At 38.0% G+C, this 27,364-nt stretch overlaps 1 long non-coding RNA gene across 2 annotated transcripts in view; it reads left to right on the forward strand.

The window, feature by feature from the left end:
• LOC113891204 overlaps nt 1-27,364 on the forward strand; it is a 75,676-nt gene that overhangs the window by 37,379 nt on the left and 10,933 nt on the right. For both annotated transcript variants that reach the window (XR_003510691.1, XR_003510690.1), the window contains exon 4: nt 15,324-15,426. This is a non-coding gene — a long non-coding RNA (uncharacterized LOC113891204). The remainder of the gene's footprint in view (nt 1-15,323; nt 15,427-27,364) is intronic.

Consider the following 27,364-nt stretch of genomic DNA (forward strand, 5'->3'; position numbering starts at 1 on the left):
CGGTTTTTAGTCTGGATCCAGGCCCTGCCCACCTTTGTCTTGGAGGATTTCAGTAGCTTCCTAATTGACCATGTCTTTTTCCCCTTTTTCCTCCAGTCCATCCTATTTATTGAAAACTAGAGTTTTTATCAGAAGTACTTTCAATCTCATGTGTCCTCTGACTAGAAACCTTTGGTAGTTTCAAATAGTGTTTCAAATCCAAGTCTGTTTGTTCATTCACTCATTCAACAGATATGTCTTGAGTGCCTTTGTACAGTAGTACAGACACTCGGAGGTTCTGCTCTCATGGGCTTTGTATTTCCTGTGCGTTTTTTCAGTATTCTCCATAGCGGCTCTCTTATAGCTAAACAGACATACCTAATCACCCCTAAAGTTTTACCCTTGTGCCTTTAAACATTATCACCTTCTCCATCATTTCATAATTCTCTTCTTTCAGAACTGCCTCTGGTATTTCAAATTCTAATCTCTGTTACTCTGTAGTCTCCCAACCTTTGTGGCACTTCATTCACACTATATTAATTTCACTTATTTTTAGCTTTTCTCTATTAAAAAAATTTAAATACATGTGTGCTGTTGGTTAGGGATAAGCTGGTCTTTTATTTCTTTGCATTTCCGGTTAATGCTGAATACAGTATTCTCAAAAGGGAAATATTAACCTTAATGACTGTAGCACATCCTACTGGCGGCTTTCCCCATGACCTTTCACCAGACCTTTTCCAACAGAATCCCAGTTTTCTTTTCTAACAGAACATTCTTGCCTGCATATGCTTTGGGAGGAGGTGGGCTGAGGCCCCAGCCTCCAGCCTCATGAAGCTTCCGTCCTTGCCAGTTGATTAGTTTGAGCCAGGAGCGTGTGACCCGGTTCTGGCCTCTGAGACAGAAGTGGGGCAGTGTCTAGAGAAAGGTTTTCTTCCCTGAGGAAAAAGCGTTGCAAGGCAGTTCTGCCTCCTGTGGGTGGAGCGCAAAAGAAGCTAGTCCAAGCACCAGTCGCCACACCAAGGATGGTAGAGTAGAAAAGCTCGTGGGACTTGTGCCCTGGTTGGCAAGACTGAGCCACCCATTTTGGGCATTTCTTGTGTGAGGATAATGAAGCTTGGCTGTTGGGGGATTTTCCCTTACTTGTAGACGGAGGCTAACTCTTCCCCCTCCAGTCTCGGTTTAGATTCTCCGATCTCTCAGAGCTCCTCATACATCTCCTGTCAAGAACTTGCTGTATCATGTGGTGATGGAGCATTGTTGGTACCATGGTTGACCACGTGCTCTGAACTTACTCTTATTCATGGTTATGTCCTTAGGAACTAGCCTGATGACTGATAAGTTTTTAATACCTATATTTGTTCATGTTATCTTGAAAGTAGACATGGGGTTTCTGAGGCCAAGACAGATTACTACTGACGTCAGTAACCTAAGACAAGAGACTCTGAGTCTGTAACTCTGGAATGTCTCCATGACCCCAGTTTCATCATCCTTTTGAAATGTAAACGATACGTCAGGGGAGACCAATCTTTTACTATCTCTTCAGTCTTTTTTTTTTTTAAGTTTTAAGCCTTGTCCTTTAACCCAGGTCTTAGTAAATTTTCCCAGAAAGCTCTAACTGTACAGAAATACAAAAATACTCCCTTCCTGACAGTGATAGAGTAAGTGCTCAATAAATTTATTTGTCAAACATTGAATAATTTAAAAGAATAAATTCAACTGAGTGATCTCAACTGTAGTGGGGGCTGGGGGCTTTAGTGGTGGGATGTAGGAAAATGTAGGAATCATCTGGGGCAAGTTTTTCCTCAACAATATACTTCCCACCCCCAGTTTCTGACCTGTTCCTGTGACTGTCATATTCCTTAATCATATTTGATTTTTTGTGGTCAAAAGGTGAGATCCCGGACACAACCTGCCCTCTGTGAAGGCTTCCTACTAAAGTCAGTAAATGGAACTGTTTGTCTTGACACCTGATCCAAGGCTGCTGTGTCAGTGTTTAAGTTTGTTCCAAATGATTCTTCTATTTTGTATATTTTTACATTCATTTGGTGGGACTTCTTAAAGGGTGTTTCTTTTTTTTTAATTGATAGCTTGCCCCTTTTTTTCAGAGAGAGTTTCAGAGTTGAGACAACTCTGCAGCAAACATACATAAAGTAAAAAGAGCATATAAACAAAATCAGAACTAAGAAAAAGGTTAGAAACACATTGCTTGATTCACATTCACATTTGATTTTTTTTTTGAGGTATAGTCAACAGATACTAATTTCAGGTGTACAACATAATGATTCAATATTTGTATATATTGGGAAGTGATCACATGATTAGATAATGTCTGTCAACATATATATTTACGGATTTTTTTTTCTTGTGATGAGAACTTTTAAGATCAACTCTTAGCAATTTTCCGATATGCAATACAGTGTTGTTAACTATGGTTGTCGGCCATACGTTCCATCCCCAGGGCTTTCATAACTGGAAAGTTCGTACCTTTTGACTTCCTTTACCCGTTTTGCCTACTCGTCCACCCCCCGCCTCTGGCAGCCACCAGTCTGTTCTCTGTACTGTGAGCTTGGTGTTTTGTTGTTTTTTTTTTTTAGATTCCACATGTAAGTGCAATCACACAGAATTTGTTTTATTCTGTCTCACTTCACTTATTTCACTGGTCACAGTGCCCTCGAGGTCCATCCGTGTTGTCAGAAAAGGCAAAATTTCATTCTTTTTTATGACTGAATAATATTACATTGTGTATATATGCTACATTTTCTCTATTTATTTGTCTTTGTATATTTAGTTTGTTTTCATGTCTTGGCTGTTGTAAATAATACCGCAGTGAACACAGGAATGTTCACTTTCCAAGTTGGCATTTTCATTTTTTTTTCAGGTAAGTACCCAGGGGTTCTGTTTTATTGTTGCCTGCTGAAAAATGGCAAATATCAACAGTTATGTTCATGGTTCTCAACATTTTGAGTCACAGACCCCTTTGATGAAATCTGTGGTTTCTCTTCTGAGAAGAGTGAATCTACACACAAACTCAATTTTGATATAATTTCAGGCCCATCCTCCCCCATGGAATCTTTTGTTATTAGAGAAGATGAACTATACCAATTGCTTAAAAAGGAAGAAAATGTTCTTAGTATTTACTAGGTTATAAAAAATTTGTTTCTGTAATAATATATTTCAAACATACAGAAAAACAAATTGAAAGTAAAAATAAATTATCAAATACTATAAGTTTTAAAATATTTGTTTAAATATTATCAGTTTTAAAATATTTTTTTTTAAGTAATAAAATATCACAGAGAAAATAGAAACTTCCTGTTTAGCATTTTTGGCCCCATTCTCCTTTCTTCCTCCTTACTAGTTTGAAACCTCTGTCTTGAATTTAGTGTTTAATACTCCACACAATAAGAGTACTTTATGCTCTTACTGCCTTTGTATGCAACTGTATACATACATATTCATACATACATGTGTATGGGGTTTCCCAGGTGGCTCAATGGGTAAAGAATCTGCCTGTAATGCAGGAGACTCAGGGGATGCGGGTTCAATCTTTGGGTTGGGACGATGCCCTAGAGGAAGGCATAGCAACCTACTCCAGTATTCTTGCCTAGAGAATCCCGTGGGCAGAGGACAGTCGATAGGGTCACAAAGAGTCAGACACGACTGAAGTGACTGAGCATACATACATATATAAATATATACACACACACACACACACACGTGTGTATATAGTATTATTTATATGATTTCAAACATTTTTTTCTTAGTTGTGCTGAAAAACACATGAGATCTTCCCTCTTAAAATTTTAAATGTGTGGTACATTATTATTAACTCCACACACAGTACCGGGCAGCAGAGCTCTAGAACTTCTTCATCTTGCATGACTGAACCTCTGCACCTACTGAACAGCACCTCCATTTGCCACTCCCCTCCAGTTTGTGGCAGCCACTCTTCTACTTCCTACTTCTATGAATTTGACTGCTTTAGCTACCTTATTAAGAGAAGGCAATGGCACCACTCCAGTACTCTTGCCTGGAAAATCCCATGGACGGAGGAGCCTGGAGGGCTGCAGTCCATGGGGTCTCGAGTCAGACACAACTGAGCGACTTCACTTTCACACATCGAAGAAGGAAGTGGCAACCCGCTCCAGTGTTCTTGCCTGGAGAATCCCACGGATGGGGAGCCTGGTGGGCTGCCGTCTATGGGGTCGCACAGAGTCGGACACGACTGAAGCAACTTAGCAGCAGCAGCAGCAGCTACCTTATGATATAAGTGGAATCATGCACCGTTTGTTTTTCTGTATTTGGCTTATTTCACTTAGCGTAATGTCCTCAAGGTTCATCCATGACACATATGACAGGACTTCCTTCTTTCTATGGCTGAATAATATTCCATTGTATGTTTACAACCCGTTTTCTGTATTCATTCACCCACTGATGAATGAATCAGAAGACATTTCCTAAATGAAGACATTTAGATTGTTTCCACCTCTTGGCTATTGTGAATAATGTTGCAGTGAACATGGGAGTATAGATATCCCTATGAGATCCCACTTTAAATTCTTTTGAATAAAGATCCACAGGTGGAACTGTGGAATCATTTGGTAGTTCTGTTTTTAATTTTTTAAGGAGCAGCCACTACTGTTTTCCATAGCAACTGTACCATTTTACATTCTCAGCGACTGCACACAAGGATTCCAGTTTATACACATACTTACCAGCACTTGTTACTTCTGTTTTTTTTTGTTTTTTTTTTTAATAATGGCCATCCTAATAGGCGTGAGGTGATAATAATCTCATTGTGATTTTGATGTACATTTCCATCATGATAGTAGTGTTGAACATCTTTTCATGTACCTGTTGGCTGTTTATATGTCTTCTTTAAGGAAAAATCTGTTTAAATAGAAGGTTTCTTGAGTTTTTTGCTCTTGAGTTGTAGAAGATAGTTACAGAGTTGGGATATTAACCACTTATCAGATATATATATGCAGATGTTTTCTCTTATTCTGTGGATTGCCTTTTCAGTCTATTGATTATATCTCTGGCTGTGCCGAAGCTGACATTGTTCTTTGTGTTTCTGCCAAGATTTGTTTATCTTTGGTATTTATAGCTGTCCTTGATTCTTTTAAATATGTGTAGTATTTCATGTTAAGATTGTACCACCGTATGTTTATCCATTCTCCTGTTAATTCGTGTTTGGGTTGCTTCCAATTTTTTACTGTTACAAAGAGTGCTAACAAATACTCTCAGATACACCTCCTTAAGGACGTGCCAGTTTCTCTAGTACACATACTCAGGAGTGGAATTGCTTGGTTACAGATACAGGCTTCGCTACCTTTATTAAGTATTGCCAAATTGCTCTCCAAAGTGGCTGAATCTGTTAAAATTTTTTATTACTATATGATATTTTGCCAGCCTGATATAAAATTCTATCTCATTTTGGTGTTAATTTTCTTTGTACTAAGTGTGGACACTTTGTGTGTATTTTTCACTCAGATTTCCTTCTAATTGGCTACCCACAGTTGTTCTCTGTTGTATCAATTCAATTGTTTATGTTTACTTTTTGATTTTTTAGGAGTTTTTCATGTATTCTGTAAATTAACACTTTGTTGGTTATTAAACTATCTTTTCTCAGTCCGTGGCTTAATTTTTTTCATTTGTTTTAAAGTTTGAATCTTTTATTGTTTAGAATGTTTAAAAAAATTTGACATAGTAATATTTATTGGTCTTCTACTTCAATTTTTGCTTTTTGTATCTCATTTTTAAAAGCCCTCATTACAGCAAGGATTTTTTTTTCTAAAATGTTTTAATTTTTTTTCACATTTATCTCTTTAGTTTGCCTGATGATGTTTTTGTATGGTGTGAAACATGGGTTTAATTTTACTTCCTTATAGATGGCTTATGTCTTAGCACCACTGTTTGATAGTCCATCCTTTCCCCCCTGATTTGCAGCACTATCACTGTTAAATATCAAATTTCCAAACACACATGTTTTTCTGTAGGTGTTCTGTGACTTTCATTTGTCTGTACTGTGTAACTTACCATGGTTCAGTATAAAACCTAACATTCTGGAGGGCGTGTTGCCTGTGTTCTCCTTCAAGTTTGGCAAGGCTATTTATTCTTAGCTCTATTTTTCTTAAGAATTTTGTGTTCAGTTCAGTCGCTCAGTCGTGTCCGACTCTTTGCGACCCCATGAATCGAAGCACGCCAGGCCTCCCTGTCCATCACCAACTCCCGGAGTTCACTCAGACTCAGGTCCATCGAGTCAGTGATGCCATCCAACCATCTCATCCTCTGTCGTCCCCTTCTCCTCCTGCCCCCAATCCCTCCCAGCATCAGAGTCTTTTCCAATGAGTCAACTCTTCGCATGAGGTGGCCAAAGTACTGGAGTTTCAGCGTTAGCATCATTCCTTCCAAAGAAATCCCAGGGCTGATCTCCTTCAGAATGGACTGGTTGGATCTCTTTGGAGTCCAAGGGACTCTCAAGAGTCTTCTCCAACACCACAGTTCAAAAGCATCAGTTCTTAGGTGCTCAGCCTTCTTCACAGTCCAATTCTCACATCCATACATGACCACAGGAAGGACCAACTTATCCATGAAAGACCTTGTAGAGAGTTTTATTAGAATCATAGTGAAATTCCACTCAATTTAAGAATATTAATTAGGTCTTTGTCTATAAACATGGTTTATTTTTTTATTTACTCAACACTGATTTCCTCCTATGCACCTGATAACTTTCTTGTTAGTTTCATTACTGGAAATTTATTATTAGAAAGCTTGTATCTTTTAGTTGCCTTCTTTCTTTTTCTGTTTCTTTCTTTCTGTTCTTTTCCCTCCTTACCTTTCCTTTTTCCTTTCTTATTGAAGTATAGTTGCATAATATTATAGTTGTTTCACTTGCACAATGTAATGATTTTTATTTTTGTATATATTACAAATTCACCACCACAGTAAGTTCAGGTGACATCTGTTGCCATATCTAATGACACAATTTTTTTGTTTATGATGAGAACTTTCAAGATTCATTCTCGTAGTTACTTTCAAATATGCAGTAGAGTATTAGTGTCTCTAGTCACCAGTTAGCATCATGGGGATGTATGTTACATCCCCATGACTATTTGTACCCTGAAACCCCCTTCCTCATTTTACTTCCCCCCCACCCCATACCTCAGGCAGCTGCTACAAGTCTTTTTACTATATGAACTGTTTTTTTTTTTTTTATTGAGTTGACATGTTAAATGGTAGCTTTTCCTAGTTAAATTACCAAATTATGTTCTGTGACTTCTAGGAATTATATTAGTTTTTGTATATTAACCTTATATCTAGCAACATTAATGATTTTGTTTTTATATTACTTTTAATATCTTGTCTTCATAAGTCCCTGTATAAATTATCACTTAGAGAAATTTTTATCATTTCATTTAAAATTTTATATCTCATTTTGATTTCTTCTGTTACATTGATTAGGACCACTGTGCCTTGAACAGAAGTTATGGTTATAGTCTTCTTGGTCTAATTTCCTGGCTTTTAAAGGAAATACTTACAGTATTTAATCACTAATACGATTTTGTTACAGGTTTTTGAAAGAAGCTAAGGAAGTTCTTTTTTATTCTTGATATGCTAGGATTATTATTTTTTTAATCATGAAGGTGGGTAAAGAATTAACAGAGCCATTCTCATTCTCTCAGGACAAAAGTAACCCTGGATGAACTTTCTATTCAGTTCCTCTGAATTATGATAAAAATGGAAAGTTAACCGTGTTACTAGGCAACATTGCTAATGGTGAAAATGACCTTTATTGGTGAATGTGTTTGGTCTGGGAGGAACTATATGTGAACTCTGAATTCTTGATTAGAAGCAATAACTTTGAGCTTTCCTGGGAGGGGCACTTTTCAGCGATGAGTATGAAATTCATGGGGACCTGGAGGCTGTGGCTAAGATCATTTTTGAGGTATTCGTTTCTGTTTGAGACAGAAGGCTTCTAAGTCACTGTGACCCTGTGATTCTCATTTCCTTGCATCTGAGCTGTCATCTGAATGCCCAAGAGAATAGCTTCTTATTTGGCCATGTGAACTTCTGAGACGACTCTTCCCATGAAGAGAAACACCTGAAGCTTCCCTGCTGGCATGCTGTGCTTTCTTCTTATGCTTTCTGAGTAGATGGCTGCTATGTGTGGCTTTTGGTAATTGGGTAGCTCAGAATGTGTAGCTGTAAGTCTCTCATAGTGCACAGTGCATCCAAGTGAAATACAGAAGTAAGTGTTTACTGAGACTGATTTGAGTTTATAACTCTCACTTATAACTGTCAATTTCTAGTTTTTAGCCACTGGAAAACTCATATTCACATTGCTGCTGCTGCTGCTAAGTCGCTTCAGTCATGTCCAACTCTGTGCGACCCCATAGACGGCAGCCCACCAGGCTCCCCCATCCCTGGGATTCTCCAGGCAAGAACACTGGAGTGGGTTGCCATTTCCTTCTCCAATGCATGAAAGTGAAAAGTGAAAGTGAAGTCGCTCAGTTGTGTCTGACTCTTAGCGACCCCATGGACTGCAGCCCACCAAGCTTCTCCATCCATGGGATTTTCCAGGCAAGAGTACTGGAGTGGGTTGCCATTGCCTTCTCCATATTCACATTGACTATATTAATATTATAAATTTGAACTTATATATACCATTTACTTTTTTTTAATATATTAGGTTTGGTGTATGTTTGTCAACTCAAAAATGGTTTTGCTACTAAAACAAGTTTGATAACTAATGTTTTAGACCTGTATGGTCCAGTGGGTAGGTATTTGCCTTATAATATAGTTATTAAAATAAAAATTAAATAAAATTTTTTAAAATTAAAAGTAATTAAAAATTCAGTTTCTTGGTTGTCTTAGCCTCACTCTTGCCTGGAAAATCCCATGGATGGAGGAGCCTGGTAGGCTGCAGTCCATGGGGTCGCGAAGAGTTGGACACGACTGAGCGACTTCACTTTCACTTTTCACTTTCATGCATTGGAGAAGGAAATGGCAACCCACTCCAGTGTTCTTGCCTGGAGAATCCCAGGGATGGGGGAGCCTGGTGGCTGCCGTCTGTGGGGTCACACAGAGTCGGACACGACTGAAGTGACTTAGCAGCAGCAGCGGCAGTAGCTACTGTACTGGACAGTATAGATTTAGAATATCTAGAATATCGTCACAGAAAGTTGTATTAGACAGACTTTCTAGGTTTTCTGTCTTTTTTATTCATCCAGATAATCTTAAGAGCTTTATGTTTTTACTGTGTTGTATGCTCTAAGAAACTGCTGGATGAGCCTGTCAGGGATAGTATTAAAGACCCCAGTGTATTATTGTATAGTGATCTGCTAGAGAAATATTTCTCAGATTTGCATACCAGGGCAAATTCTGTTTCTCCTGAGACATATCATTGCATCATGGCTAGTGTGCATTTTACAATTGATTGGCTCTCTCTTTTTGCTGTATCAGTCAGATAGTATAAGTACAAACTTATGGCCTACATAATTTCATCCTTTTTTTCTCTTGTTGGAACGTTCATATTTGTAAGATATAATTTTGCTATAATGTCTGCCTTTTTATAGGTTATAAATGCTTTGAGAAAAGAATATAAAAATTATAATAAATACTTATTTATTGGATGGATACTTTTATCACTTATTACTTTATTGACTTATTACTGAACCTCAGTATTGAAAAGAAGTGAAGGAACTAGAAACAGTTCTTGGCTGATTATGGTTATAGAACGCACACCTGTAATCTGGACTATTTTACAAATGAAGTGACTTCAAGCATACATCTGTCATAAACCTAGTTTAATTCACTTTTCTAAAATGTTTTTATTTTTCAAAATAATGTTTGAGAGCTCTCTTACTAAAATACTTTGTAAAAATTTCAGACTTTTTAGTATTGCTAGGGAGGTTCAACCAAGAACCTATTTGAGTATTCAAACTGGTTAACCGGGTTTAAACAGGATAGAGTGCTGTTTCGTTTCTCTGTGGAATCTTCTGTATCTTTTATATAACAGTTTAATTCTGGGCGTTTGTGCCTTCTCAGTGTATTTTCTCTGTTTTTTGAATTTTATTCTGGGATGTATAAGCATGTCAAACATTATATATGTCTTTTATGTTTTATATTTAGCAACTTTCATTGCTTCTGCAAACACTTAAAGCAACTTATACATTTCAGGCCAAAAAGGTAAAGTAAATTTATAAAAAAGTAAAACCAATCTCAACTAAAAGAAGTTGAAGGATTAAGTATTCCCATCTGTCAGTGGTGAGAGATTTGGGCAATATCTTTGATTTCACATTTTCTAGTTGCTCAAGTAAGAAAAAGAAACAGAATTATGTCGTTTTCATGTCCTGACAACCGGAAGCATATAAACAGCTGCAGAAACCAAACATTTCCTGGAACTAAAGTTGAGCAGAAATTTATCACGTGAATCTTTGTTTAAAGAACCTTGTGAAAAATATCTTCAACCACAGTTATGTAAAAGACCCAGGAGTGCAGCTCACGTGGACTGGGCTCCCCAGAGCCTGAGGAGGCCGCGGGAACCTGGCCTGGGAGGTGCGTGCACCGTAGGGGTGGGGCGGGGGCTCTGGGAGCCAGGAATCCAGCTCCTCTGCTGTGAAAATGCACTGGTGAAGGGGCTTCGGGCACCGTGGTGGTCAGTAGCACCGTTCAGTTGTTTGTTTCTCTAAATATTCAGTGTTGTCAGTGTGGCTTTTATATTGGTGCTGATTTTATTCTGTTCATCCTCAAGTTCTGTGACAGTACTTTCAGTAGAGATAGTTTATTTTATAGATTAATGTGAAGCTTTTAAGCTTTAAAGGATGAAAGTAGCATTTTTCAAGGAATTTCAAGAGCTGGATTTGTCCAACTCAGAAGTCTAGTTCACTAAAGAGTCAAGGACAACCTTGAAATCTTTTTTTTTCCCCCAAGGAGCTTATGCTCATTAGTGTAAGTTTTCATAACAGAATAATTTAAGAGACAGTTTCCATGTAAAGAAATAAGTAAAGGCCAAATATAACAAACTATTCATCTTTTCTATGAAAAACTTCAGTAGTCATAATAGTGTAGTTTCTTTAAAGAATGTTTGTATCCCTTAGACCTGCTACGGTGAATCAACTGAAAAAACTTTTAAACACTTAAGCCTGTCATACAGGTGTAAGTTGACTTCTACAGGTTTATCGGATAAAACAGTTTTAATTATTAGCTACTCATTTTGGTAAAAATTGACCAAGCACTCCTTAAAGTTGAGTCACTAATAGCTGACGCTTACTCCTTGGAAGGAAAGTTATGACCAACCTAAATAGTATATTGAAAAGCAGAGATATTACTTTGCCAACAAAGGTCCATCTAGTCAAGGCTATGGTTTTTCCAGTGGTCATGTATGGATGTGAGAGTTGGACTGTGAAGTAAGCTGAGTGCCGAAGAACTGATGCTTTTGAACTGTGGTGTTGGAGAAAACTCTTGCGAGTCCCCTGTTTTTAAGCATGTTGGTATCTATCCTGATTTTAGCAGTGTTGTTTTATAGTGATAGTTAAGAAAAACAAGAATGACGTATGTTGAAAGTGTATAGCTTCTCATTAAATTATAGGTTGTTGATAGTTCAAAAAACTGCAAATGGTTTTGAACTTTTTGGTGAAACGAGGTAAGGTCTAACAGTGATTGAGAGTAGAATGATTGTATCAGTATTCAGCTTGCTCCAGGTTTCTCTGTGAATTTAATTATCACATGAAGATACTGCACTGATAAAATATTCTTATGTAGAGTCTGCTAAGAACCAAGAGGAAGCGTGGAGTCCTGGGTTGAAAATGGAAGAGTGTGTGGGCTGGTACAGCCTGTAGGAGTCATGAAACTGTTGGAAGACAGGCTTATTCATGAAAAAGACCTTGGAAACAGTTGGCTATAGGCTGAGAAATGCCTTTGGAAGAGTTATTGCGTTAATAGATAGATTCAAGAAGTTGAAAGAAGAACCTTGAAAAAGAAAGCAGCCATAGCTGGACTCTGAGTCACTATTCTTCCTGCTATTCAGGATAGTCTAAGCCTCTGCATGTCTGCAGGGTCACCTGACAAATAGAGCAGCAAGTAATGTAACAGTGAGAGCTCCAGAGCCACTGTCAAGACAGTGCTCACAGCAGAGCATCAATAACTAAGCATGTACCTCCACGAAGGAGGAAGCGGCTGGGTAGTTTCAGTAGAAGTCGAGGGAATTGGTGTTGAGATTGAGGCCCAGATGTCATATTTTAAAATGTTCTGCTTAACTTTTAAAGTTAGTAATATTCATATAATATTGGAAGCTAAAATTTCAGTGGGAAATATGCCATCAATGATGAAATTATATTAAGAGTTTGTGTGCAAGTTACTGTGCAAAATTTAATTATAACTGCATGGTCCATGCTCTCTTAAGAGCCTGCTGTTAAGAACAGTAGAGTCTGAAGATTTAGTTGAATTGCCTACCCATGGTCCTGTTTTCAAACTTTTTAAAAATTCAATAAATGTTTACTGGAGACCTGTTATGTCCCTGGCATTTTCGTGCCACCAGAGGGCTATAGTATCAATCAAAACAAAAAATATTTCCCCTAAGAACCTGAAATTCTCCAGGGGGAAGAGTAAAAAGAAAAATGGCTTTTACTGTGATGAGAAAGGAAACAGTTGCTGGGTTTTAAGGAGTGGCATGATCTGATTTTGTTTTATCTGTATGACTCTGGTCTTTTGTTTTGAGAATAGTATGTGGTGAGGCAAGGAAAGAATCAGCTGGGAGCTTCTTGTAATAATCAGATGGGGATGATAAAGGCTTGGATGGCAGTAGTGGCGGTGGAGATAGGGAGAAATAGGCAGAATTTAGGTGTGTTTTTAAGGAAGAGCCAATGGGATTTACTGATGGATTGGAAATGGGATGTTAAGGAAAGAGAAAAGGCAAAGATGACTTGGAGGGTTGAATTGTCATTTACTAACATGGGGAAGCCTGTAGGAGCATCAGCCTTGGGGAGAACATGAGCAGCTTTGTCATGGGGTGATGTTAAATGTGAAGTGTCTGGTAGACATCTGTGGGAGATGTCAAAGAGGCAGCTGAAAATACAAGCCTTGAGTTCTTGTAGGTGGTATTTAAAGTGATGAGAGACCCATTGAGATGACCAAGGGGAGGGAGTACGGATAGAAGAGAAATCTGAGAACCGAGGGCCTTGGGTCACTCTAGCATTAAGAGACTGAGACAATGTGAAGTCTAAGAAGAAATGGCCAGTGAAGCAGGAGGAGGGTCAGTAGTATGGTGTCCTGGAAACCAAGCAAGAAAGTGTCTAAAGAAAGAGAGGATCTTCTCTCTGGGGATAGCAGTGGTATCTGCTCAAAGGTGACTGTGATGAACTTGTTTAAATGGATTAGAGAATTCATTAAAGTACCTGGCTGCTGGGTAGTTTAAGGTGGAAGTCATTGGTGACAACAAGAATAGTTTCAGGGGAGTAATCAGGCTTTTGTCAAGCCTGATTGGAGTGGGCTCAAATAAGAAGAGGAGGAAAGAATTGGAGACAGCAGAAATAGTCAGCCCTTCTGGGTATTCCTGTGAAATTGCATTAGAATAATGGGGAATTAATTCATGGAAACGTGGGGTCAGAAGAAAGGGGTGTGTGTATGTGTCTGTGTGTCTGTCTGTCTCTCTCTCAGGTTGGAAGAAAGTATAGACTGTTTGTGCACTGATGAAAATAATCCTATATAGAGGAGGAAATTGATGGTGTAGTTGGATTTAGGATAATGAATTGTGTTGGTCATAGATAACAGGTTAGCTGAAATAACTAGATTGTCCTTTGTCCCTGTACCCCTCTCCTTTTCAGTCTTTCATTCATTCATTCATCAAACATTTTCTGAAGGTTAACCAAGTGCCAGGGATCAAACCGGGTCTGGGTAAAGAACAGTGATTAGGAGGTGAGTCAAACGAACAATCTACAACCTCTGGTGACGTTTTTACCACCCGATGGAGGTAGACCCCCTAAAAACACAAATATAGATTGCAGTGAATGCCTCAAAGGAAAAGTATGGACTCCTTTTGAGAGAAAAAGAGAGGATGTCTTGGTGTACTCTGGATTGGGTAAGATGAGAAGGCATCTCAGATAGGAAAGATGGTCCGGCAAGTAAAGATGAACCAAGAAGAAAAGCATTCCAAGCAGAGGGAGCAGAGCGTGTAAAGGCCTGGGGCAGGGCAGAACCTGGTGCTCCCAGGGACCTGAGAGGCCACCAGAGCTGCCTAAGAGACAGAAAGGAAGCAGATTGTGCTGGGCTTTGGGGGCCTTTTAAGCTTTGAGGTTATATCCTGGTAGCAATGGGAAGCCATTGAAAAGCTTCTAGATGGTAAGTTACAGGTTAAGTTTGCACTGAGAGGGGGGTGGGAATCTACCTGAGCTGCACTGTCATGGTGAATGGATTGGAGGGGGCAAGAGTGGGAAAAAAGAGCTCCAATTTAGGCAGAAAGATAGTATCTATAAAATAGACTGAGATTTTACAACTTTGTTATTAAAAAATAGAACTGAGAATATCCTCTACTTAGCAGAATTTGCCTTAAAGCTTATCAGGTTTTTCAGCACCTGTGAAAAGAACATTTTCTTGTTAAAAATAACATTAATGGAGAAGAGTCAGATGAAGATGTCAGTAATTTCAGCTTACTTAAAATAAAACTTTAAAAAAGATTGTGGTAACTTGGTGAAAATTTTCAAATAATAAGCTTTTTTCCAAACATGTTTTCCAGAAAAAATATCAATGACACAATACCAGAGACAGACTCTTTAAGAAAATGGATTGAAGTACATGAATATACACCAAGAATAATTAGTCTACTTATGATATTTTAAGTGTCCATATAATATAAAGAACCTTAAATCTTTTGCTTTAATGGATGTACATTATTTTTTATTTTTTATGAAAAAATAATATCATAAAAATAGTTTATTGATTTAAAAAATTTCAAAAGTTTGCCTTTTCATTTTCACAAGTATCTTAGTTTTAGGATAAATTATGTGATTAGAGATAGGTCTCTAATCTCTCCAGTTGAAGAGTCAGACTGGTGAAAAAACCATCACATTACAGTACAGGATGCATATTTTATTGTTCTAATTTAGGCTTCCTCCCAAAGAGATTTCTTAAAACAGAAGAGCGGTTATAATACCAAGTATTGCTGTGTCAGGTCACCCACAACTCCAGGACCGTGAATTAACTTGTTGTGAGCCCTCACTTTAAAAAAAAAAAGAAGAAAAGAAACAGAAGTTACTCCCTATCTAGACAGGCCACTCTGGAGAGTTCTATCTTGGTTGTAACTTGAGTTTTCTTACTCACACTGGCATTTTATTTATGCTTTTCAGGGTAAAGAGAGTTTGGGACATTTTACCATCTGGAGTTTCTCTGTGCCTTGCTGATGATCTGAGCTCAAACCTGCCAGATAAGAAAACCTCCTGTAACATCTGAGTAAGTAGATGCTGTATCTGCTTTAATTTATTGCCTAAAAAAAGAAAATTTTTTAACATTTAGGTTTTAAATTATCAGGCATTTTAATTGGATTCTTTAAATTTTGTTGTCGAATAATGATGGCAATTATTACAGTTCCAGTAAGTGAATATTTTTAAATACTGGGATTCTGGAAGAAATTAATCCCCTGATAATAAAAAAAATTAATGAAAACATTTTCTATATATAATGGTTTAGCTTTTAAGAATCATATTAAGGACCTAACTGTATATATTAAAATTTTAAGAGCTTATTAAATTTTTCCTTAGTGTTTTATTTCAGCTTTTTACTATGAATGCAAAAATATTGGTAAGACAACTGTTATGAATTTCTTAAATGCAACTATATCTATACAAAAATTGTATTTTAGCAGGAAATGTATTTTGGCTAACTTGAAATAAATGCTTGTTTGTTTCTTGAAAATAGAATTTTAAAAGTTCTTTCTATTTGAAAATAATGTTTTTTTTTTCCCCTGATAATATAGATAAGATTACAAAATCTCTCTGGATTTGACTTTGTTTCTTAATTAAAGAGACTAGAAAAGAAGGGCATTCATTCTTTCCAATCAGAATTTCTCTGTGAAATTTAGAGTTGAGCCAGTTTGATATAAACTGTTTTTCAGAATGAAAGCTACTGGTTCTCTTGTTATATTCATTGAATCTGTTTGACAAAGCTAGGAAATTATGAGGTTGTACCAGGACCTTATTTTGGAATGCTCAGGTAAATACAGTGAATAAATGTACAAGATACTTCCCTACTATAACAGGGTTATTTAACTTTGGTCTATATCTGACCTGTCCGATATGGTAGCCAGTGGCCACATGGAGCTGTTGACATTTGAAATGTGGCTGGTCCCAAGTGAGATGTGCTGTGCATAAGATAGGCACCAAAGTTCAAAGACTTGGTGTGAAAAAAAAAAGACTGAAAATATTTTATTAGTAATTTTTGTACGAATCACATGTTTAAATGATAATATTTTGGATATATTGGATGGAACAAAACATTAAAATTAATTTCACTTGTTTTCTTTTACTTATTTTTAATGTAGCTGCTAGACAATTATAACTTACTTGTGGCTTACGTTATATTTCCAATAGATAGAACTGGCCTATATATAGTCCACATGCTTAGTCATCCATTAATCAGCATTCTTTTAGCTTTGAACCTTCTGGGCTGTGTATGGATCAATTAATACAAATCTGCATTGTTTTAAGAATATGATTCTTTGATTCATCAAGTATTCGCTGAGTACCTGCTATGTGCCAGACAGTCTTCTAGGTACTGGTGTTACAGTATGAAAAAATAAAACTTCCTGCCTTCATGATGTTAGCATTCCATTAGTGAAACCAGAATGAAAACATAAATAAGTAAAATATATAATGTATTTGAAGGTAATAGATGCTTTGGAAGAAATGCAAGGGAAGGGTTCAGTTGTAAACAAGAGTGTTCAGGGAAGGCCTCACTAAATAGGCACTATTTGAATAAAGACCCAAAGAAGGTGAGAGAAAGAGCCCTGTACATATTTGGGGGAAGAGTGTTCTAGGTAGAGGGAATAGCAGATGCTAAGACCTAGAGGCAGGAGTGTCTTGCCTGTTTAAATGGTAGGAGGCGAGATGATCGATTGGAGTGAAGTGAGTGACACAGAGAGAGGGAGATGAATGGTGACACACGTGAGCAGCAGTGATTGTCTGTGCAGGCACACAGGTAATCCCTAGGGAACCAGGTCAGAAAACAAATAAGAATTACAAAGTTTAAAAACAAAGCAAAGACATCAGAAGCTACACTTCATGGGGGGAGATAGAGTCTACTGCTAAAAGAACCATCAACCCTTAGAAATCTGAGACTGTCAGCTGAAAACCAGATGAATAAAATGCAGTACATCCATGTAACAGAATAATACTATTGGGCAGTAAAAATGAACAAAGAGCTGATACATGCTACAACATGTGTGAACCTTGAAAACATGCTAAGTGAAAGACAGTCACAAAAGGTCACATATTGTATGATGCTGTTTATATGATATTCCAAGAAAACACAAGTCCATTCATAGTAGCATCCAAAAGACCAAAATGCTTTGGAATAAATTTAACAAGAGAACTGTAAGTCCTGCATATTTAAAACTACAGACTTTTGTTGAGAGAAATTGAAGTATCCCTCAGTAAGTCGGAATATATACTGTGTTTATAGGTTGGAGGATTCAATATTGGTGATGTGGCAGTCTTCTCCAGATTGATCTGGAGGTTCAACAAAGTCATTGCCAAAGTCTCAGACAGACTTTTTGTAGAAATGTATTTATAGAAGTTGGCAAACAAATTCTAAAATCTATCGGAAATGGAGAAGATCTAGAACAGTCAGTGTAACTTTAAAAAAAGAAGAAAGTTGGAAAACTTACACTGCCTCTTTTCAAAACTTACCATAAAGCTATAGTAATAAAAACAGTGTAGTATTTACATATGGATGAACATACAGATCAGTGGAACACAATATCCAGAAATAAGATAGGTATGTGGTCAGTTGCTTTTCAGCAAAGGTACTAAGGTAATCGAATAGGGAGAGCATAGTCTCTTCAACAAATACTAACATTTGGATTTCCTCATGAAGTAAAATGTACCTTGACTTTTACCTTACAACATACACAAAAATCAACTTAAAGTGGATCATAGACCCACATGTAAAGAAGTAAATGTAGCTGCTTTTATACTTCATGCTTTTTATATCCTACTGACTAAGTCTTTGTCTAACTCAAGACACAGAGTTAGTCATTAGGATATAAAAAGCATGAAGTATAAAAGAAAAACGGTAAATTGGATTTCATCACAATAAAAGTTTTGCTCTTCAGAAGACACCACTCTTAAGAAAATGAAAAGTCAAGCCACATACTAGGGAAAAATATGCACAAAACATAAGTCTAATAAAGGATTAGTATGTAGGAAAAGGGGGCTTTCCTGGTAGCTCAACTGGTAAAGAATCCACCCTCATTGCAGGAAACCTCAGTTCAATTCCTGGGTTGGAAAGATTCCCTAGAAAAGGGATAGGCTTACCCACTCCAGTATTCTTGGGCTTCCCTGGTGGCTCAGACAGTAAAGAATCCACCTGCAGTGTGGAGACCTAGGTTCGATCCCTGGGTTGGGAAGATCGCCTGGAGACAGTGGAGCCTGTCCATGGTGTCACAAACAGTCAGATACAACTGAGCAACTAAGCCCAGCACATGTAGGAAAAAAATAAAAAACTCTTAAAATTCAGTCAAAAGACAGCAATCCGATTTAAATATGTACAAAAATTTGAAGAGACATTTCACCAGAAAGATAGATGAATGGCACATAAACATATGAAAAGCATTTCAACATCATTAGTCACGAGGGACATGCAAATTAAAGCCTTAATGAGATATTGCTGCACACCTACTATAAGGACTAAAATTTAAAAAAAACCTGACAGTCCCTGCATTGGCAAGGATGTAGGTAAGCCAGAATCTTTACATGCTGCTGGTGGTAATATAAAATGATACAACCATGTTCAAAAGCAGTTTGGCAGTTTCTTTAAAAGTTCAGCATACACTTAACATGTGACCAGCAATTCCATTCTTATAGATATGCTGTCAGGAGAAATACTAGCATATGTCCAGACAAAGACTGTACACAGTGTTCCTGGAAGCTTTATTTATGGTTGCCAAAAAGTAGAAATAATGTAACTGTCCACCAACAGATGAATAGATAAATCTATGCACTGGAATGCAACTCCCTAATGAAAAGGAGTGGACTATTCATATATGCAATGGCATGGGGAATCTCAGGATGAGTATGCTCTATAAAAAAAGCAGATTGCCCCCTCAAAGCACCATTTAATTGAAATTCTAGAAAATAGAAACTAATCTATAGTGACAGCAGATCCATGGTTGCCTGAGGATGGCTTGGGGGAGGAGGGAGAAAAGGAAAGGGAGGGGCACAGAGAAGCCTTAGGGGTGATGTATATACTCGTTATCTTGATTATGCATAATAGTTTCAGGGGTGTATACATACATCAAAATTCATCAAATTGTATAGTTTAAGTTTGTGTGATTTATTGTGTATCAATAACACCCCAATAAGGTTGTAAAAAAAATTGTGTCCATTCAAGAATCAAGCATATATTCATAGCAGATTTACAATAGACAATCCAGAAGATACTATAGACAATTCACAAAGAATCCAAATCCCTCATCTGGTGAATGGATAAGCAAAATGTGTGATGGCTGTACAATGGAATATTACTCAACCACGAAAAAGAACAAACTCCTAATTCATTCTCTAGTATAACATGAATGAACCTCAAAAACATGCCAGTTAGCAGAAGCCAGAAACAAAGGACTATGTGTTGTAATGTGCTATTTATATGAAATTTTTAGAAAAGAAAAAATCAAAGATCAGGTCAGTGGTTGCCTGGGGCCAGAGCGGGAGTAGAGGTTGGCTGTGAACAGGTAGAAGGAACTGTTGGGATGATGGAAGTATTTTTGTTGACAGTCATGCAGCTGTCTGTGTATAACTTACTAAAGCTCATCTGATCATATTGTTAAAATGGATTACTTTCATGGTATATAAATTACACCTTAATAAAGCCATTAAAAAATGGATGGCCAGTCAGATTTTTAAATCCTCATTAAGACAACTGTTCAATAAACAGGGCAGATTGCAGATTTCATTGTACTCTGTTGCTTTGGAATACTTGGTGAGACCTGTTGAATTAATTAATTTTTGTGTCAAATGTTTTTTGGATTCTGAAGGTGAAACAAATCATTATTAGTTGCCTTTCCCAGAGTTTAGTAACAGCAGCAGCTGCATTTCGCTTACATGTGAACATTGGTTTAGAATGATTGGTTTTGTGCCGAACAACTGTTAGCACCCTCTGGCTGGAAGAAATGGTAGTTTCTTAGGTTGATACTGTATTCGTGCACAGTAGTTCAGAAGTGTAGGTTAACCTCCACCTCTCAGTTCTTCGTGAAGGAAATGGATGACAGCTTAATACCTCTGTATTTTTTAGATACAGAGAGGCACACCCTTCTAGGCCTTGGGGTACCCACCCACCTATCCCCAGCCCCACATACATGGAGACAGCAGGAAATCTGGACATAAGACCCTTGAGGATGAGAGGTAAACTGCAACCAAGAGAACCCCCTGGAGCAGGGTCTGGCCACATCTGCACCAGCCTATAAATAGGGTCTCTAGGGACATTGAATTTTACATCCTCAGATAAAATTAGAAAATGACCTAATTTTAATGAAAAAGTCAACAACTCTAGAACATCTTGCTTATGATTCAGCCTGTGTGCGTGTGTGCTAAGTCGTTTCAGTTGTGTCTGACTCTTTGCACCCCTGTGGACTGTAGCACACCAGGCTCCTCTATCCATGGGATTCTCCAGGCAGGAATATTCAAACAGAAAAAAATTTGTTCTGCAAACAACCAATTATTTGCCTAAAATTCATTCAGCCATTTTCCCAGATAAAATACCAGTTATTTAACCAAATTTTTCTTTTTCTTTCTCCCCTCAAAGCAAATCCTTTATTCAACAAAGATTTAAGGGACTCTCATATTTGTCATGTACACCAAAGATAAGACATACCTGCAAGGATAAAAGACACATGGAGTTGAGGTTGGAGGCCTGATGATGCACAGTCGGCCTCCAGGGGGAGGAGGCAGGGGCCTCCAGAGAGGCATTGTTCCAGGAAGCTTTGCAGCAGGGAATGTAGACTGCTGAGATTTGGAGGATGAATAGGACTTGACTGTTAGCCAGATTGGGGGGACCATAAAGCTGCGACATGGGGTATAAAGAAGAGAGAATAGCGTCAAGAGATGCAGTGAGTCTGAGTGACGTGACTTTGTGGCGGGCTGAATTTGAAGAATAGGAGAGAAAGCGGCATCAAGGTTGAGTTCACCTTTGGCCATGGCCGTCTCAACAAGTGGGGATACCATTCACTGAGGTGGGAATACGAGACACCTAGGAGGTTTGTTTGTTTTGCTTGTTGGTTTGGGAAACCAAGAAATCACTCCAGAGGTTTTATCAGAGGATTGTAGCTATTTGCATACACTTGACTGAACTTTAAAGATGCCCTTCTTTGACCCGACTGGGTTCTGGGAGAACACACACGGAGCAGTAGGGAGGAGAGTGAAAACTGACGTGGTCTTGGTCTGTGCTTGTGCAGCATCTCGGGCTGCGGTGGGCCTCGTGTTTACAGGCAAAATCACTGATGAGAGCTTCAGGGCAGTTACAGAGTGGAGGTGGTCTCTGACATGAAAGCCAATCAGGTTTAAGAACTTAGTAATTCCTTTTGATTGCTTTTTCCTACTTCTTGTCTCTGCATTTTTATCACTTATAAAGTACATTCTTTATACTTCTTTGGTATAAAGATTAAAAAGGTAAATTTTAGAAAAGATAGCTCCATCTTATATATGTATTAGCTCATTTAACTTTTAAAATAGCCCTGTAAAGGAGGTACTTTTAATCATATTAATTTACGATAAGGATTGCTAATTACTAATAAAGGTATTTAGAAATCAACAGGTTTAAAAATTTTTTGACATGTCATTAACACAAAGCATAAGCTCTTATTCATATCCATTGACATTAGCATGTAAATGAGGATGACAGTTCATTATTTTTTAAATTCTAATTATTTCTGCCTTGTCCTTCTTTTGAAAGAAGTGCACTGGTAACAAATGTGCACACGTGCTCAGTTGCTCAGTCATGTCCAACTCTTTTTGACCCCACAGACTGTAGCCTGCCAGGCTCCTCTGTCCGTGGGATTTCCCAGGCAAGATATTGGAGTGGGTTGCCATTTCCCCCCCACTAGGGGATCTTCTCAACTCAGGGATCAAACCTGTGTCTCCTGCATCTCTTGCAGTGGCAGGCAGATTCTTTACCACTGAGCCACCTGTGAAGCTCCAATGAATAAATGCAGAAAGTAATCTTATTTTTATACTTTTTGAAAATATTGAAAAATAGTTTGGAAAATAGCTCCTCTAATTCTTCTGAAAATTTTGCTCACTATTCCTCTATTTTTTAATGATCATGAATATATTACATTAAACCAAAAATATTATGTAAACCATTATTTTGAATCTACGTCAAAACAGTACAACTTACAATTAGGTTTTACCCATTGCTTCCAACTTATCTTTCAATAATACGTGGTCAAATCCTGCTTTAAATGTCCTCCTGCTTGGCGTACCTTGATGAAGTAAGTTTCTTGACCTCAGTTAGGCTGTTTTCCTCATCTGTAAAATGCAGACCATGAGGTATGTGTCCCAGTGCTGTAAAATTCAGAAATCATTTCTTGGGCACGGGTGCCAGTGTAAACAGGCAGTTTCCTTTTGTGCCAGAAGAGGGCGTGCCTGTGTTGCCAGCCTGAGCTGAGGTCACAACTCTTTACAAGATGTGGCTGAAAAGTTAGGGACAAGTGGATTGCTGGGAAAATGTGAAAGAAAAAGGTTTTTTTATACTGTCAGGAAAGAGATTGTTGAAACATAAAATGATGTAAAGGAAGGGGTTGTGAATAAGATTCCTTTAAGATATGAAAGCTTTTGCTGACATAGATCACTGGAGATTTCTGCTGCCAGTCAACAACACCCCCCCCCCTTTTTTTTGCCTGTATCTGAGAATTTTGATTTTGTTTTTCCTCCTTCTTTGCAACTGTCTATAAATCTTTTAATATAGAATCCAAAGTTTAGTTTCTTAGTAGTGATCCTGAATAATTAATGTGATTGAAGATAAATTAGGTCTTCCCTGGTGGCTCAGATGGTAAAGAATCTGCCTGCAATGCAGGAGACCAGAGTTCAGTCCCTGAGTTGGGAAGATTGCCTGGAGAAGAGAAGGGCAACCCACTCCAGTATTCTTGCTTGGAGAATCCCATGGACAGAGGAGCCTGGTGGTGGGCTATAGTCCATGGGGTCACAAAGAATTGGACACGACTCAGTGACTAACACTGAGAACTGTGAAAGATAAATGGGATTGTTTGATCTCAATGCCTTGGATATGTACAAAATCTGTTTGCCCCAAATTAGGAAAATGAATTTTTCATCCTGCCTCCCTCCATACACCTTTTTCCTTGAAGTTACTGAATTGTTTGATATTTTTCTGTCACAAAGTAGCTCAGAAAGTTGGATAGGGACAAGGAAAATCATTGTTCTGTGAACCAACCCTAGGGATGTGGAACTAATTTTAATGTACTAAATTTTTTAATTGACAAGATCAGAGCTGAACACAGTGACACTGGCAGTATTTCACATGAATATGCTCTTTGATTAAGTCATCCAGGCAACCCTTTTATTTTGCTAATATTTTTATTATAAATTAAAAAATCATGTTTTGTTTTATATAACTGTAATTATACTTTTAACATTTTTCATATTGGAAAATGTTCTGAACCTAGAAAGCAAGGTCTATTGGCATCTCCTTTTACTCTGAATCCTACTTTTAGAAGTTTTCTCTGGGGGTTGTTCCTGGTAATAAACAGTGTCTAAGTTCAGAGTCAGACTGCCCAGGTTCAAACTATGGCATCACTGAGTTTGAAATGTAATAAAAGCAAAGTTAGTCTTATACTTTCTTTCTCATTTGAAATTTGATAATTTCTTGAGCAGAAGAAAGAGAGGTGCAGTTACTGTAGAAGTGATGCACTTTATCTGTGCAGCGGCCAATTTCAAATGATCCTTCCACATCACAAGGAGTTACAAACTTGTAAATACTTTTGAGATTGCTCAATTTCAAAAGAAGAATGTAAAAGGAAAAAAAGAACTCTGTATTTCTATTTTCTTTGCTTCCACTGTGAAATTTGGTCTTGTTTCAAGATGTGGGAGCACCTGTGATAACCTCTTGTCCACATGAAGGTCATTTATCTTCTTTATTTTGGTTAAAAAAAAAAAGGAAAGGTAGAGAATAGCTGATACATGTTCCTTTAAAGTTACTTTTAAAAATTATGGAATATTTCAGGCATACAGAGAAAGCATAAGGAATGTTATAGAATTGAAGTGTTGGGAGTGCAAATATCTCTTTGACATCCTAATGTCAGTTGTTTTGGATAAATATCCAGATATATAGTTGCTGGATCATATGGTAGTTCTATTTTTGATATTTTAAGGAACCTCTGTACTGTCTTCCATACCAGATGTAGCATTTTACATTCCTACCAACAGTGCACGGGGGTTTCAGTTTCTTCACATCCTTGCCAACACTTGTTTATATGCGCGTGCGCTTGCGTGTGTGTGTGTGTGTAATAACAGGTATTGTAACAGGTGTGAGGTGACATCTCATTGTGTATTTGCATTTCCCTGATGGTTAGTGATGTTGAGCATCTTTCCATATTTCTGTTGGCCGTGTGTATGTCTCCTTTGGGGAAAAGCCAATTCAAGTCCTTGGCTCATTTTTAATCATTTCCTTATTTATTTATTTATCTGTGTATATATTTATTTATGTTAATTGAGTTGCAGCAGCCATAATATTGATATCATGGATATTAACTCTTTATCAGATATTTTCCTTTCACTCTGTTAAATTATTTTCTTTGTTCTGCAAAAGCTTTTTTGTTTAATATACAGGTATTTGTCTATTTTTGCTTTTGTTGCAAGCCCAGTGTCATAAAGCTTTTCCCCTGCATTTTCTCCTAGGAGTTTTACAGTTTTGGGTCTTAATGTTTAAGTTTTGAAACCATTTTGAGTCAACTTTTCTCTGTGGCATAAGATAAGGGTCCAGTTTAATTCTTGGCCTGTGGATATCCAGTTTCCTCAGTATTGTTTATTGAAGAGATTGTCTTTTTCTGTTTTGTGTATTCTTGGTGCCCTTATTGAGGACCTTATAGTCATGGATTTATTTCTGTGCTCTCTCTTCTGTTCCAGTCTACATGTCTATCTCTATGCCAGGACCAGTTTGAGAAGAATTAGGTTTCATTTCAGTTCAGTTCAGTTCAGTCGCTCAGTCGTGTCTGACTCTTTGCGACCCCATGAACCGCAGCACGCCAGGACTCTGTCCATCACCAACTCCTGGAGTCTACCCAAACCCATGTCCATTGAGTCAGTGATGCCATCCAGCGATCTCACCTTCTGTCGTCCCCTTCTCCTCCTGCCTTCAATCTTTTCCCAACATCAGGGTCTTTTCAAATGAGTCAGCTCTTCGCATCAGGTGGCCAAAGTATTGGAGTTTCAGCTTCAACATCAGACCTTCCAATGAACACCCAGGACTGATCTCCTTTAGGATAGACTAGCTGGATCTCCTTGCAGTCCAAGGGACTCTCAAGAGTCTTCTCCAACACCACAGTTCAAAAGCATCGATTCTTCAGTGCTCAGCTTTCTTTGTAGTCCCAACTCTCACATCCATACACGACCACTGGAAAAACCATAGCCTTGACTAGATGGACCTTTGTTGGCAAAGTAATGTCTCTGCTTTTTAATATGCTGTCTAGGTTGGTCATAGCTTTTCTTCCAAGGAGCAAGTGTCTTTTAATTTCATGGCTGCAGTCACCATCTGCAGTGATTTTGGAGCCCCCCAAAATAAAGTCTCTCACTGTTTCCACTGTTTCCCCATCTATTCCCATGAAGTGATGGGACTGGATGCTATGATCTTAGTTTTGTGAATGTTGAGCTTTAAGCCAACTTTTTCACTCTCCTCTTTCACTTTCATCAAGAGGCTTTTTAGTTCTTCTTCACTTTCTGCCATAATGGTGGTGTCATCTGCTTATCTGAGGTTACTGATATTTTTCCTGGCAATCTTGATTCCAGCTTGTGCTTCTTCCAGCCCAGCATTTCTCATGATGTACTCTGCATATAAGTTAAATAAGCAGGGTGACAATATACAGCCTTGACGTATTCCTTTTCCTATTTGGAACCAGTCTGTTGTTCCCTGTCCAGTTCTAACTCTTGCTTCCTGACCTGCATATAGGTTTCTCAAGAAGCAGGTCAGGTGGTCTGGTATTCCCATCTCTTTCAGAATTTTCCACAGTTTATTGTGATCCACAATACTTCTTTAACTATTTGATAGAATTCACCAGTGACCACTGGTCCTGTGCTTTTCTTTGTTGGGGAGTTTTTGACTACTGATTCAGCCTCCTTACCACTCTGTTCATATTTGCTCTTTCTTCATGATTTGGTCTTGGTGGGTTGTATGTTTCTAGGCATTTTTCTATTTCTTCTAGATTATCCAATTTGTTGATATATAATTACTCATAGTAGCCTCTTACATTTTTCAGTTTCTGTGGCATCAGTTATGTTTCCTCTTTCATTTCTGATTTTGAGTTTCCTCTTTTCCTTAGTCTAGCTAAATGTTTGTCAATTTTGCTGTTTTTTAAAAAAAAGTCAAGTCTTAGTTTTGATAGTTTTTCCCTGTTGTTTTCCCTGTTGTTTTTCTATTCACTATTTTATTTCTGCTCTAATCTTATTATTTCCTTCCTTCTGCCAAATTTGGGCTTGGTTCGTTCTTCTTTTTCTGGTTCCCTGAGGTGTAAAATTAGCTTGTTTATATGGGATCTTTCTTCCTTTTTAATGTGGGCTTCCCAGGAGGCACCAGTGGTAAAGAATCTGCCTTCCAGTCCAGGAGACACAAGAGATGTGGGTTCAATCTCTGGATGGGGAATGGAGTAGGAAATGGCAACCCAATCCAGTATTCTTGCCTGGAAAATTCCATGGACAGAGGACCCTGGCCAGTTCAGTTCAGTCTCTCAGTTGTGTCTGATTCTTTGCAGCCCCATGGACTGGAGCACACCAGGCCTCCCTGTCCATCACCAACTTCTGGAGCTTGCTCAAACTCATGTCCATCAAGTCTGTGATACCATCCAACCATCTCATCCTCTATCCTCCTCTTCTCCTCCAGCCTTCAGTCTTCCCCAGCATCAGGATCTTTCCCAATGAGTCAGTTCTTCCCATCAGATGGCCAAAGTATTGGA

Source organism: Bos indicus x Bos taurus, chromosome 4 (assembly GCF_003369695.1).
Source record: "Bos indicus x Bos taurus breed Angus x Brahman F1 hybrid chromosome 4, Bos_hybrid_MaternalHap_v2.0, whole genome shotgun sequence".
Lineage (NCBI taxonomy): Eukaryota > Metazoa > Chordata > Mammalia > Artiodactyla > Bovidae > Bos > Bos indicus x Bos taurus.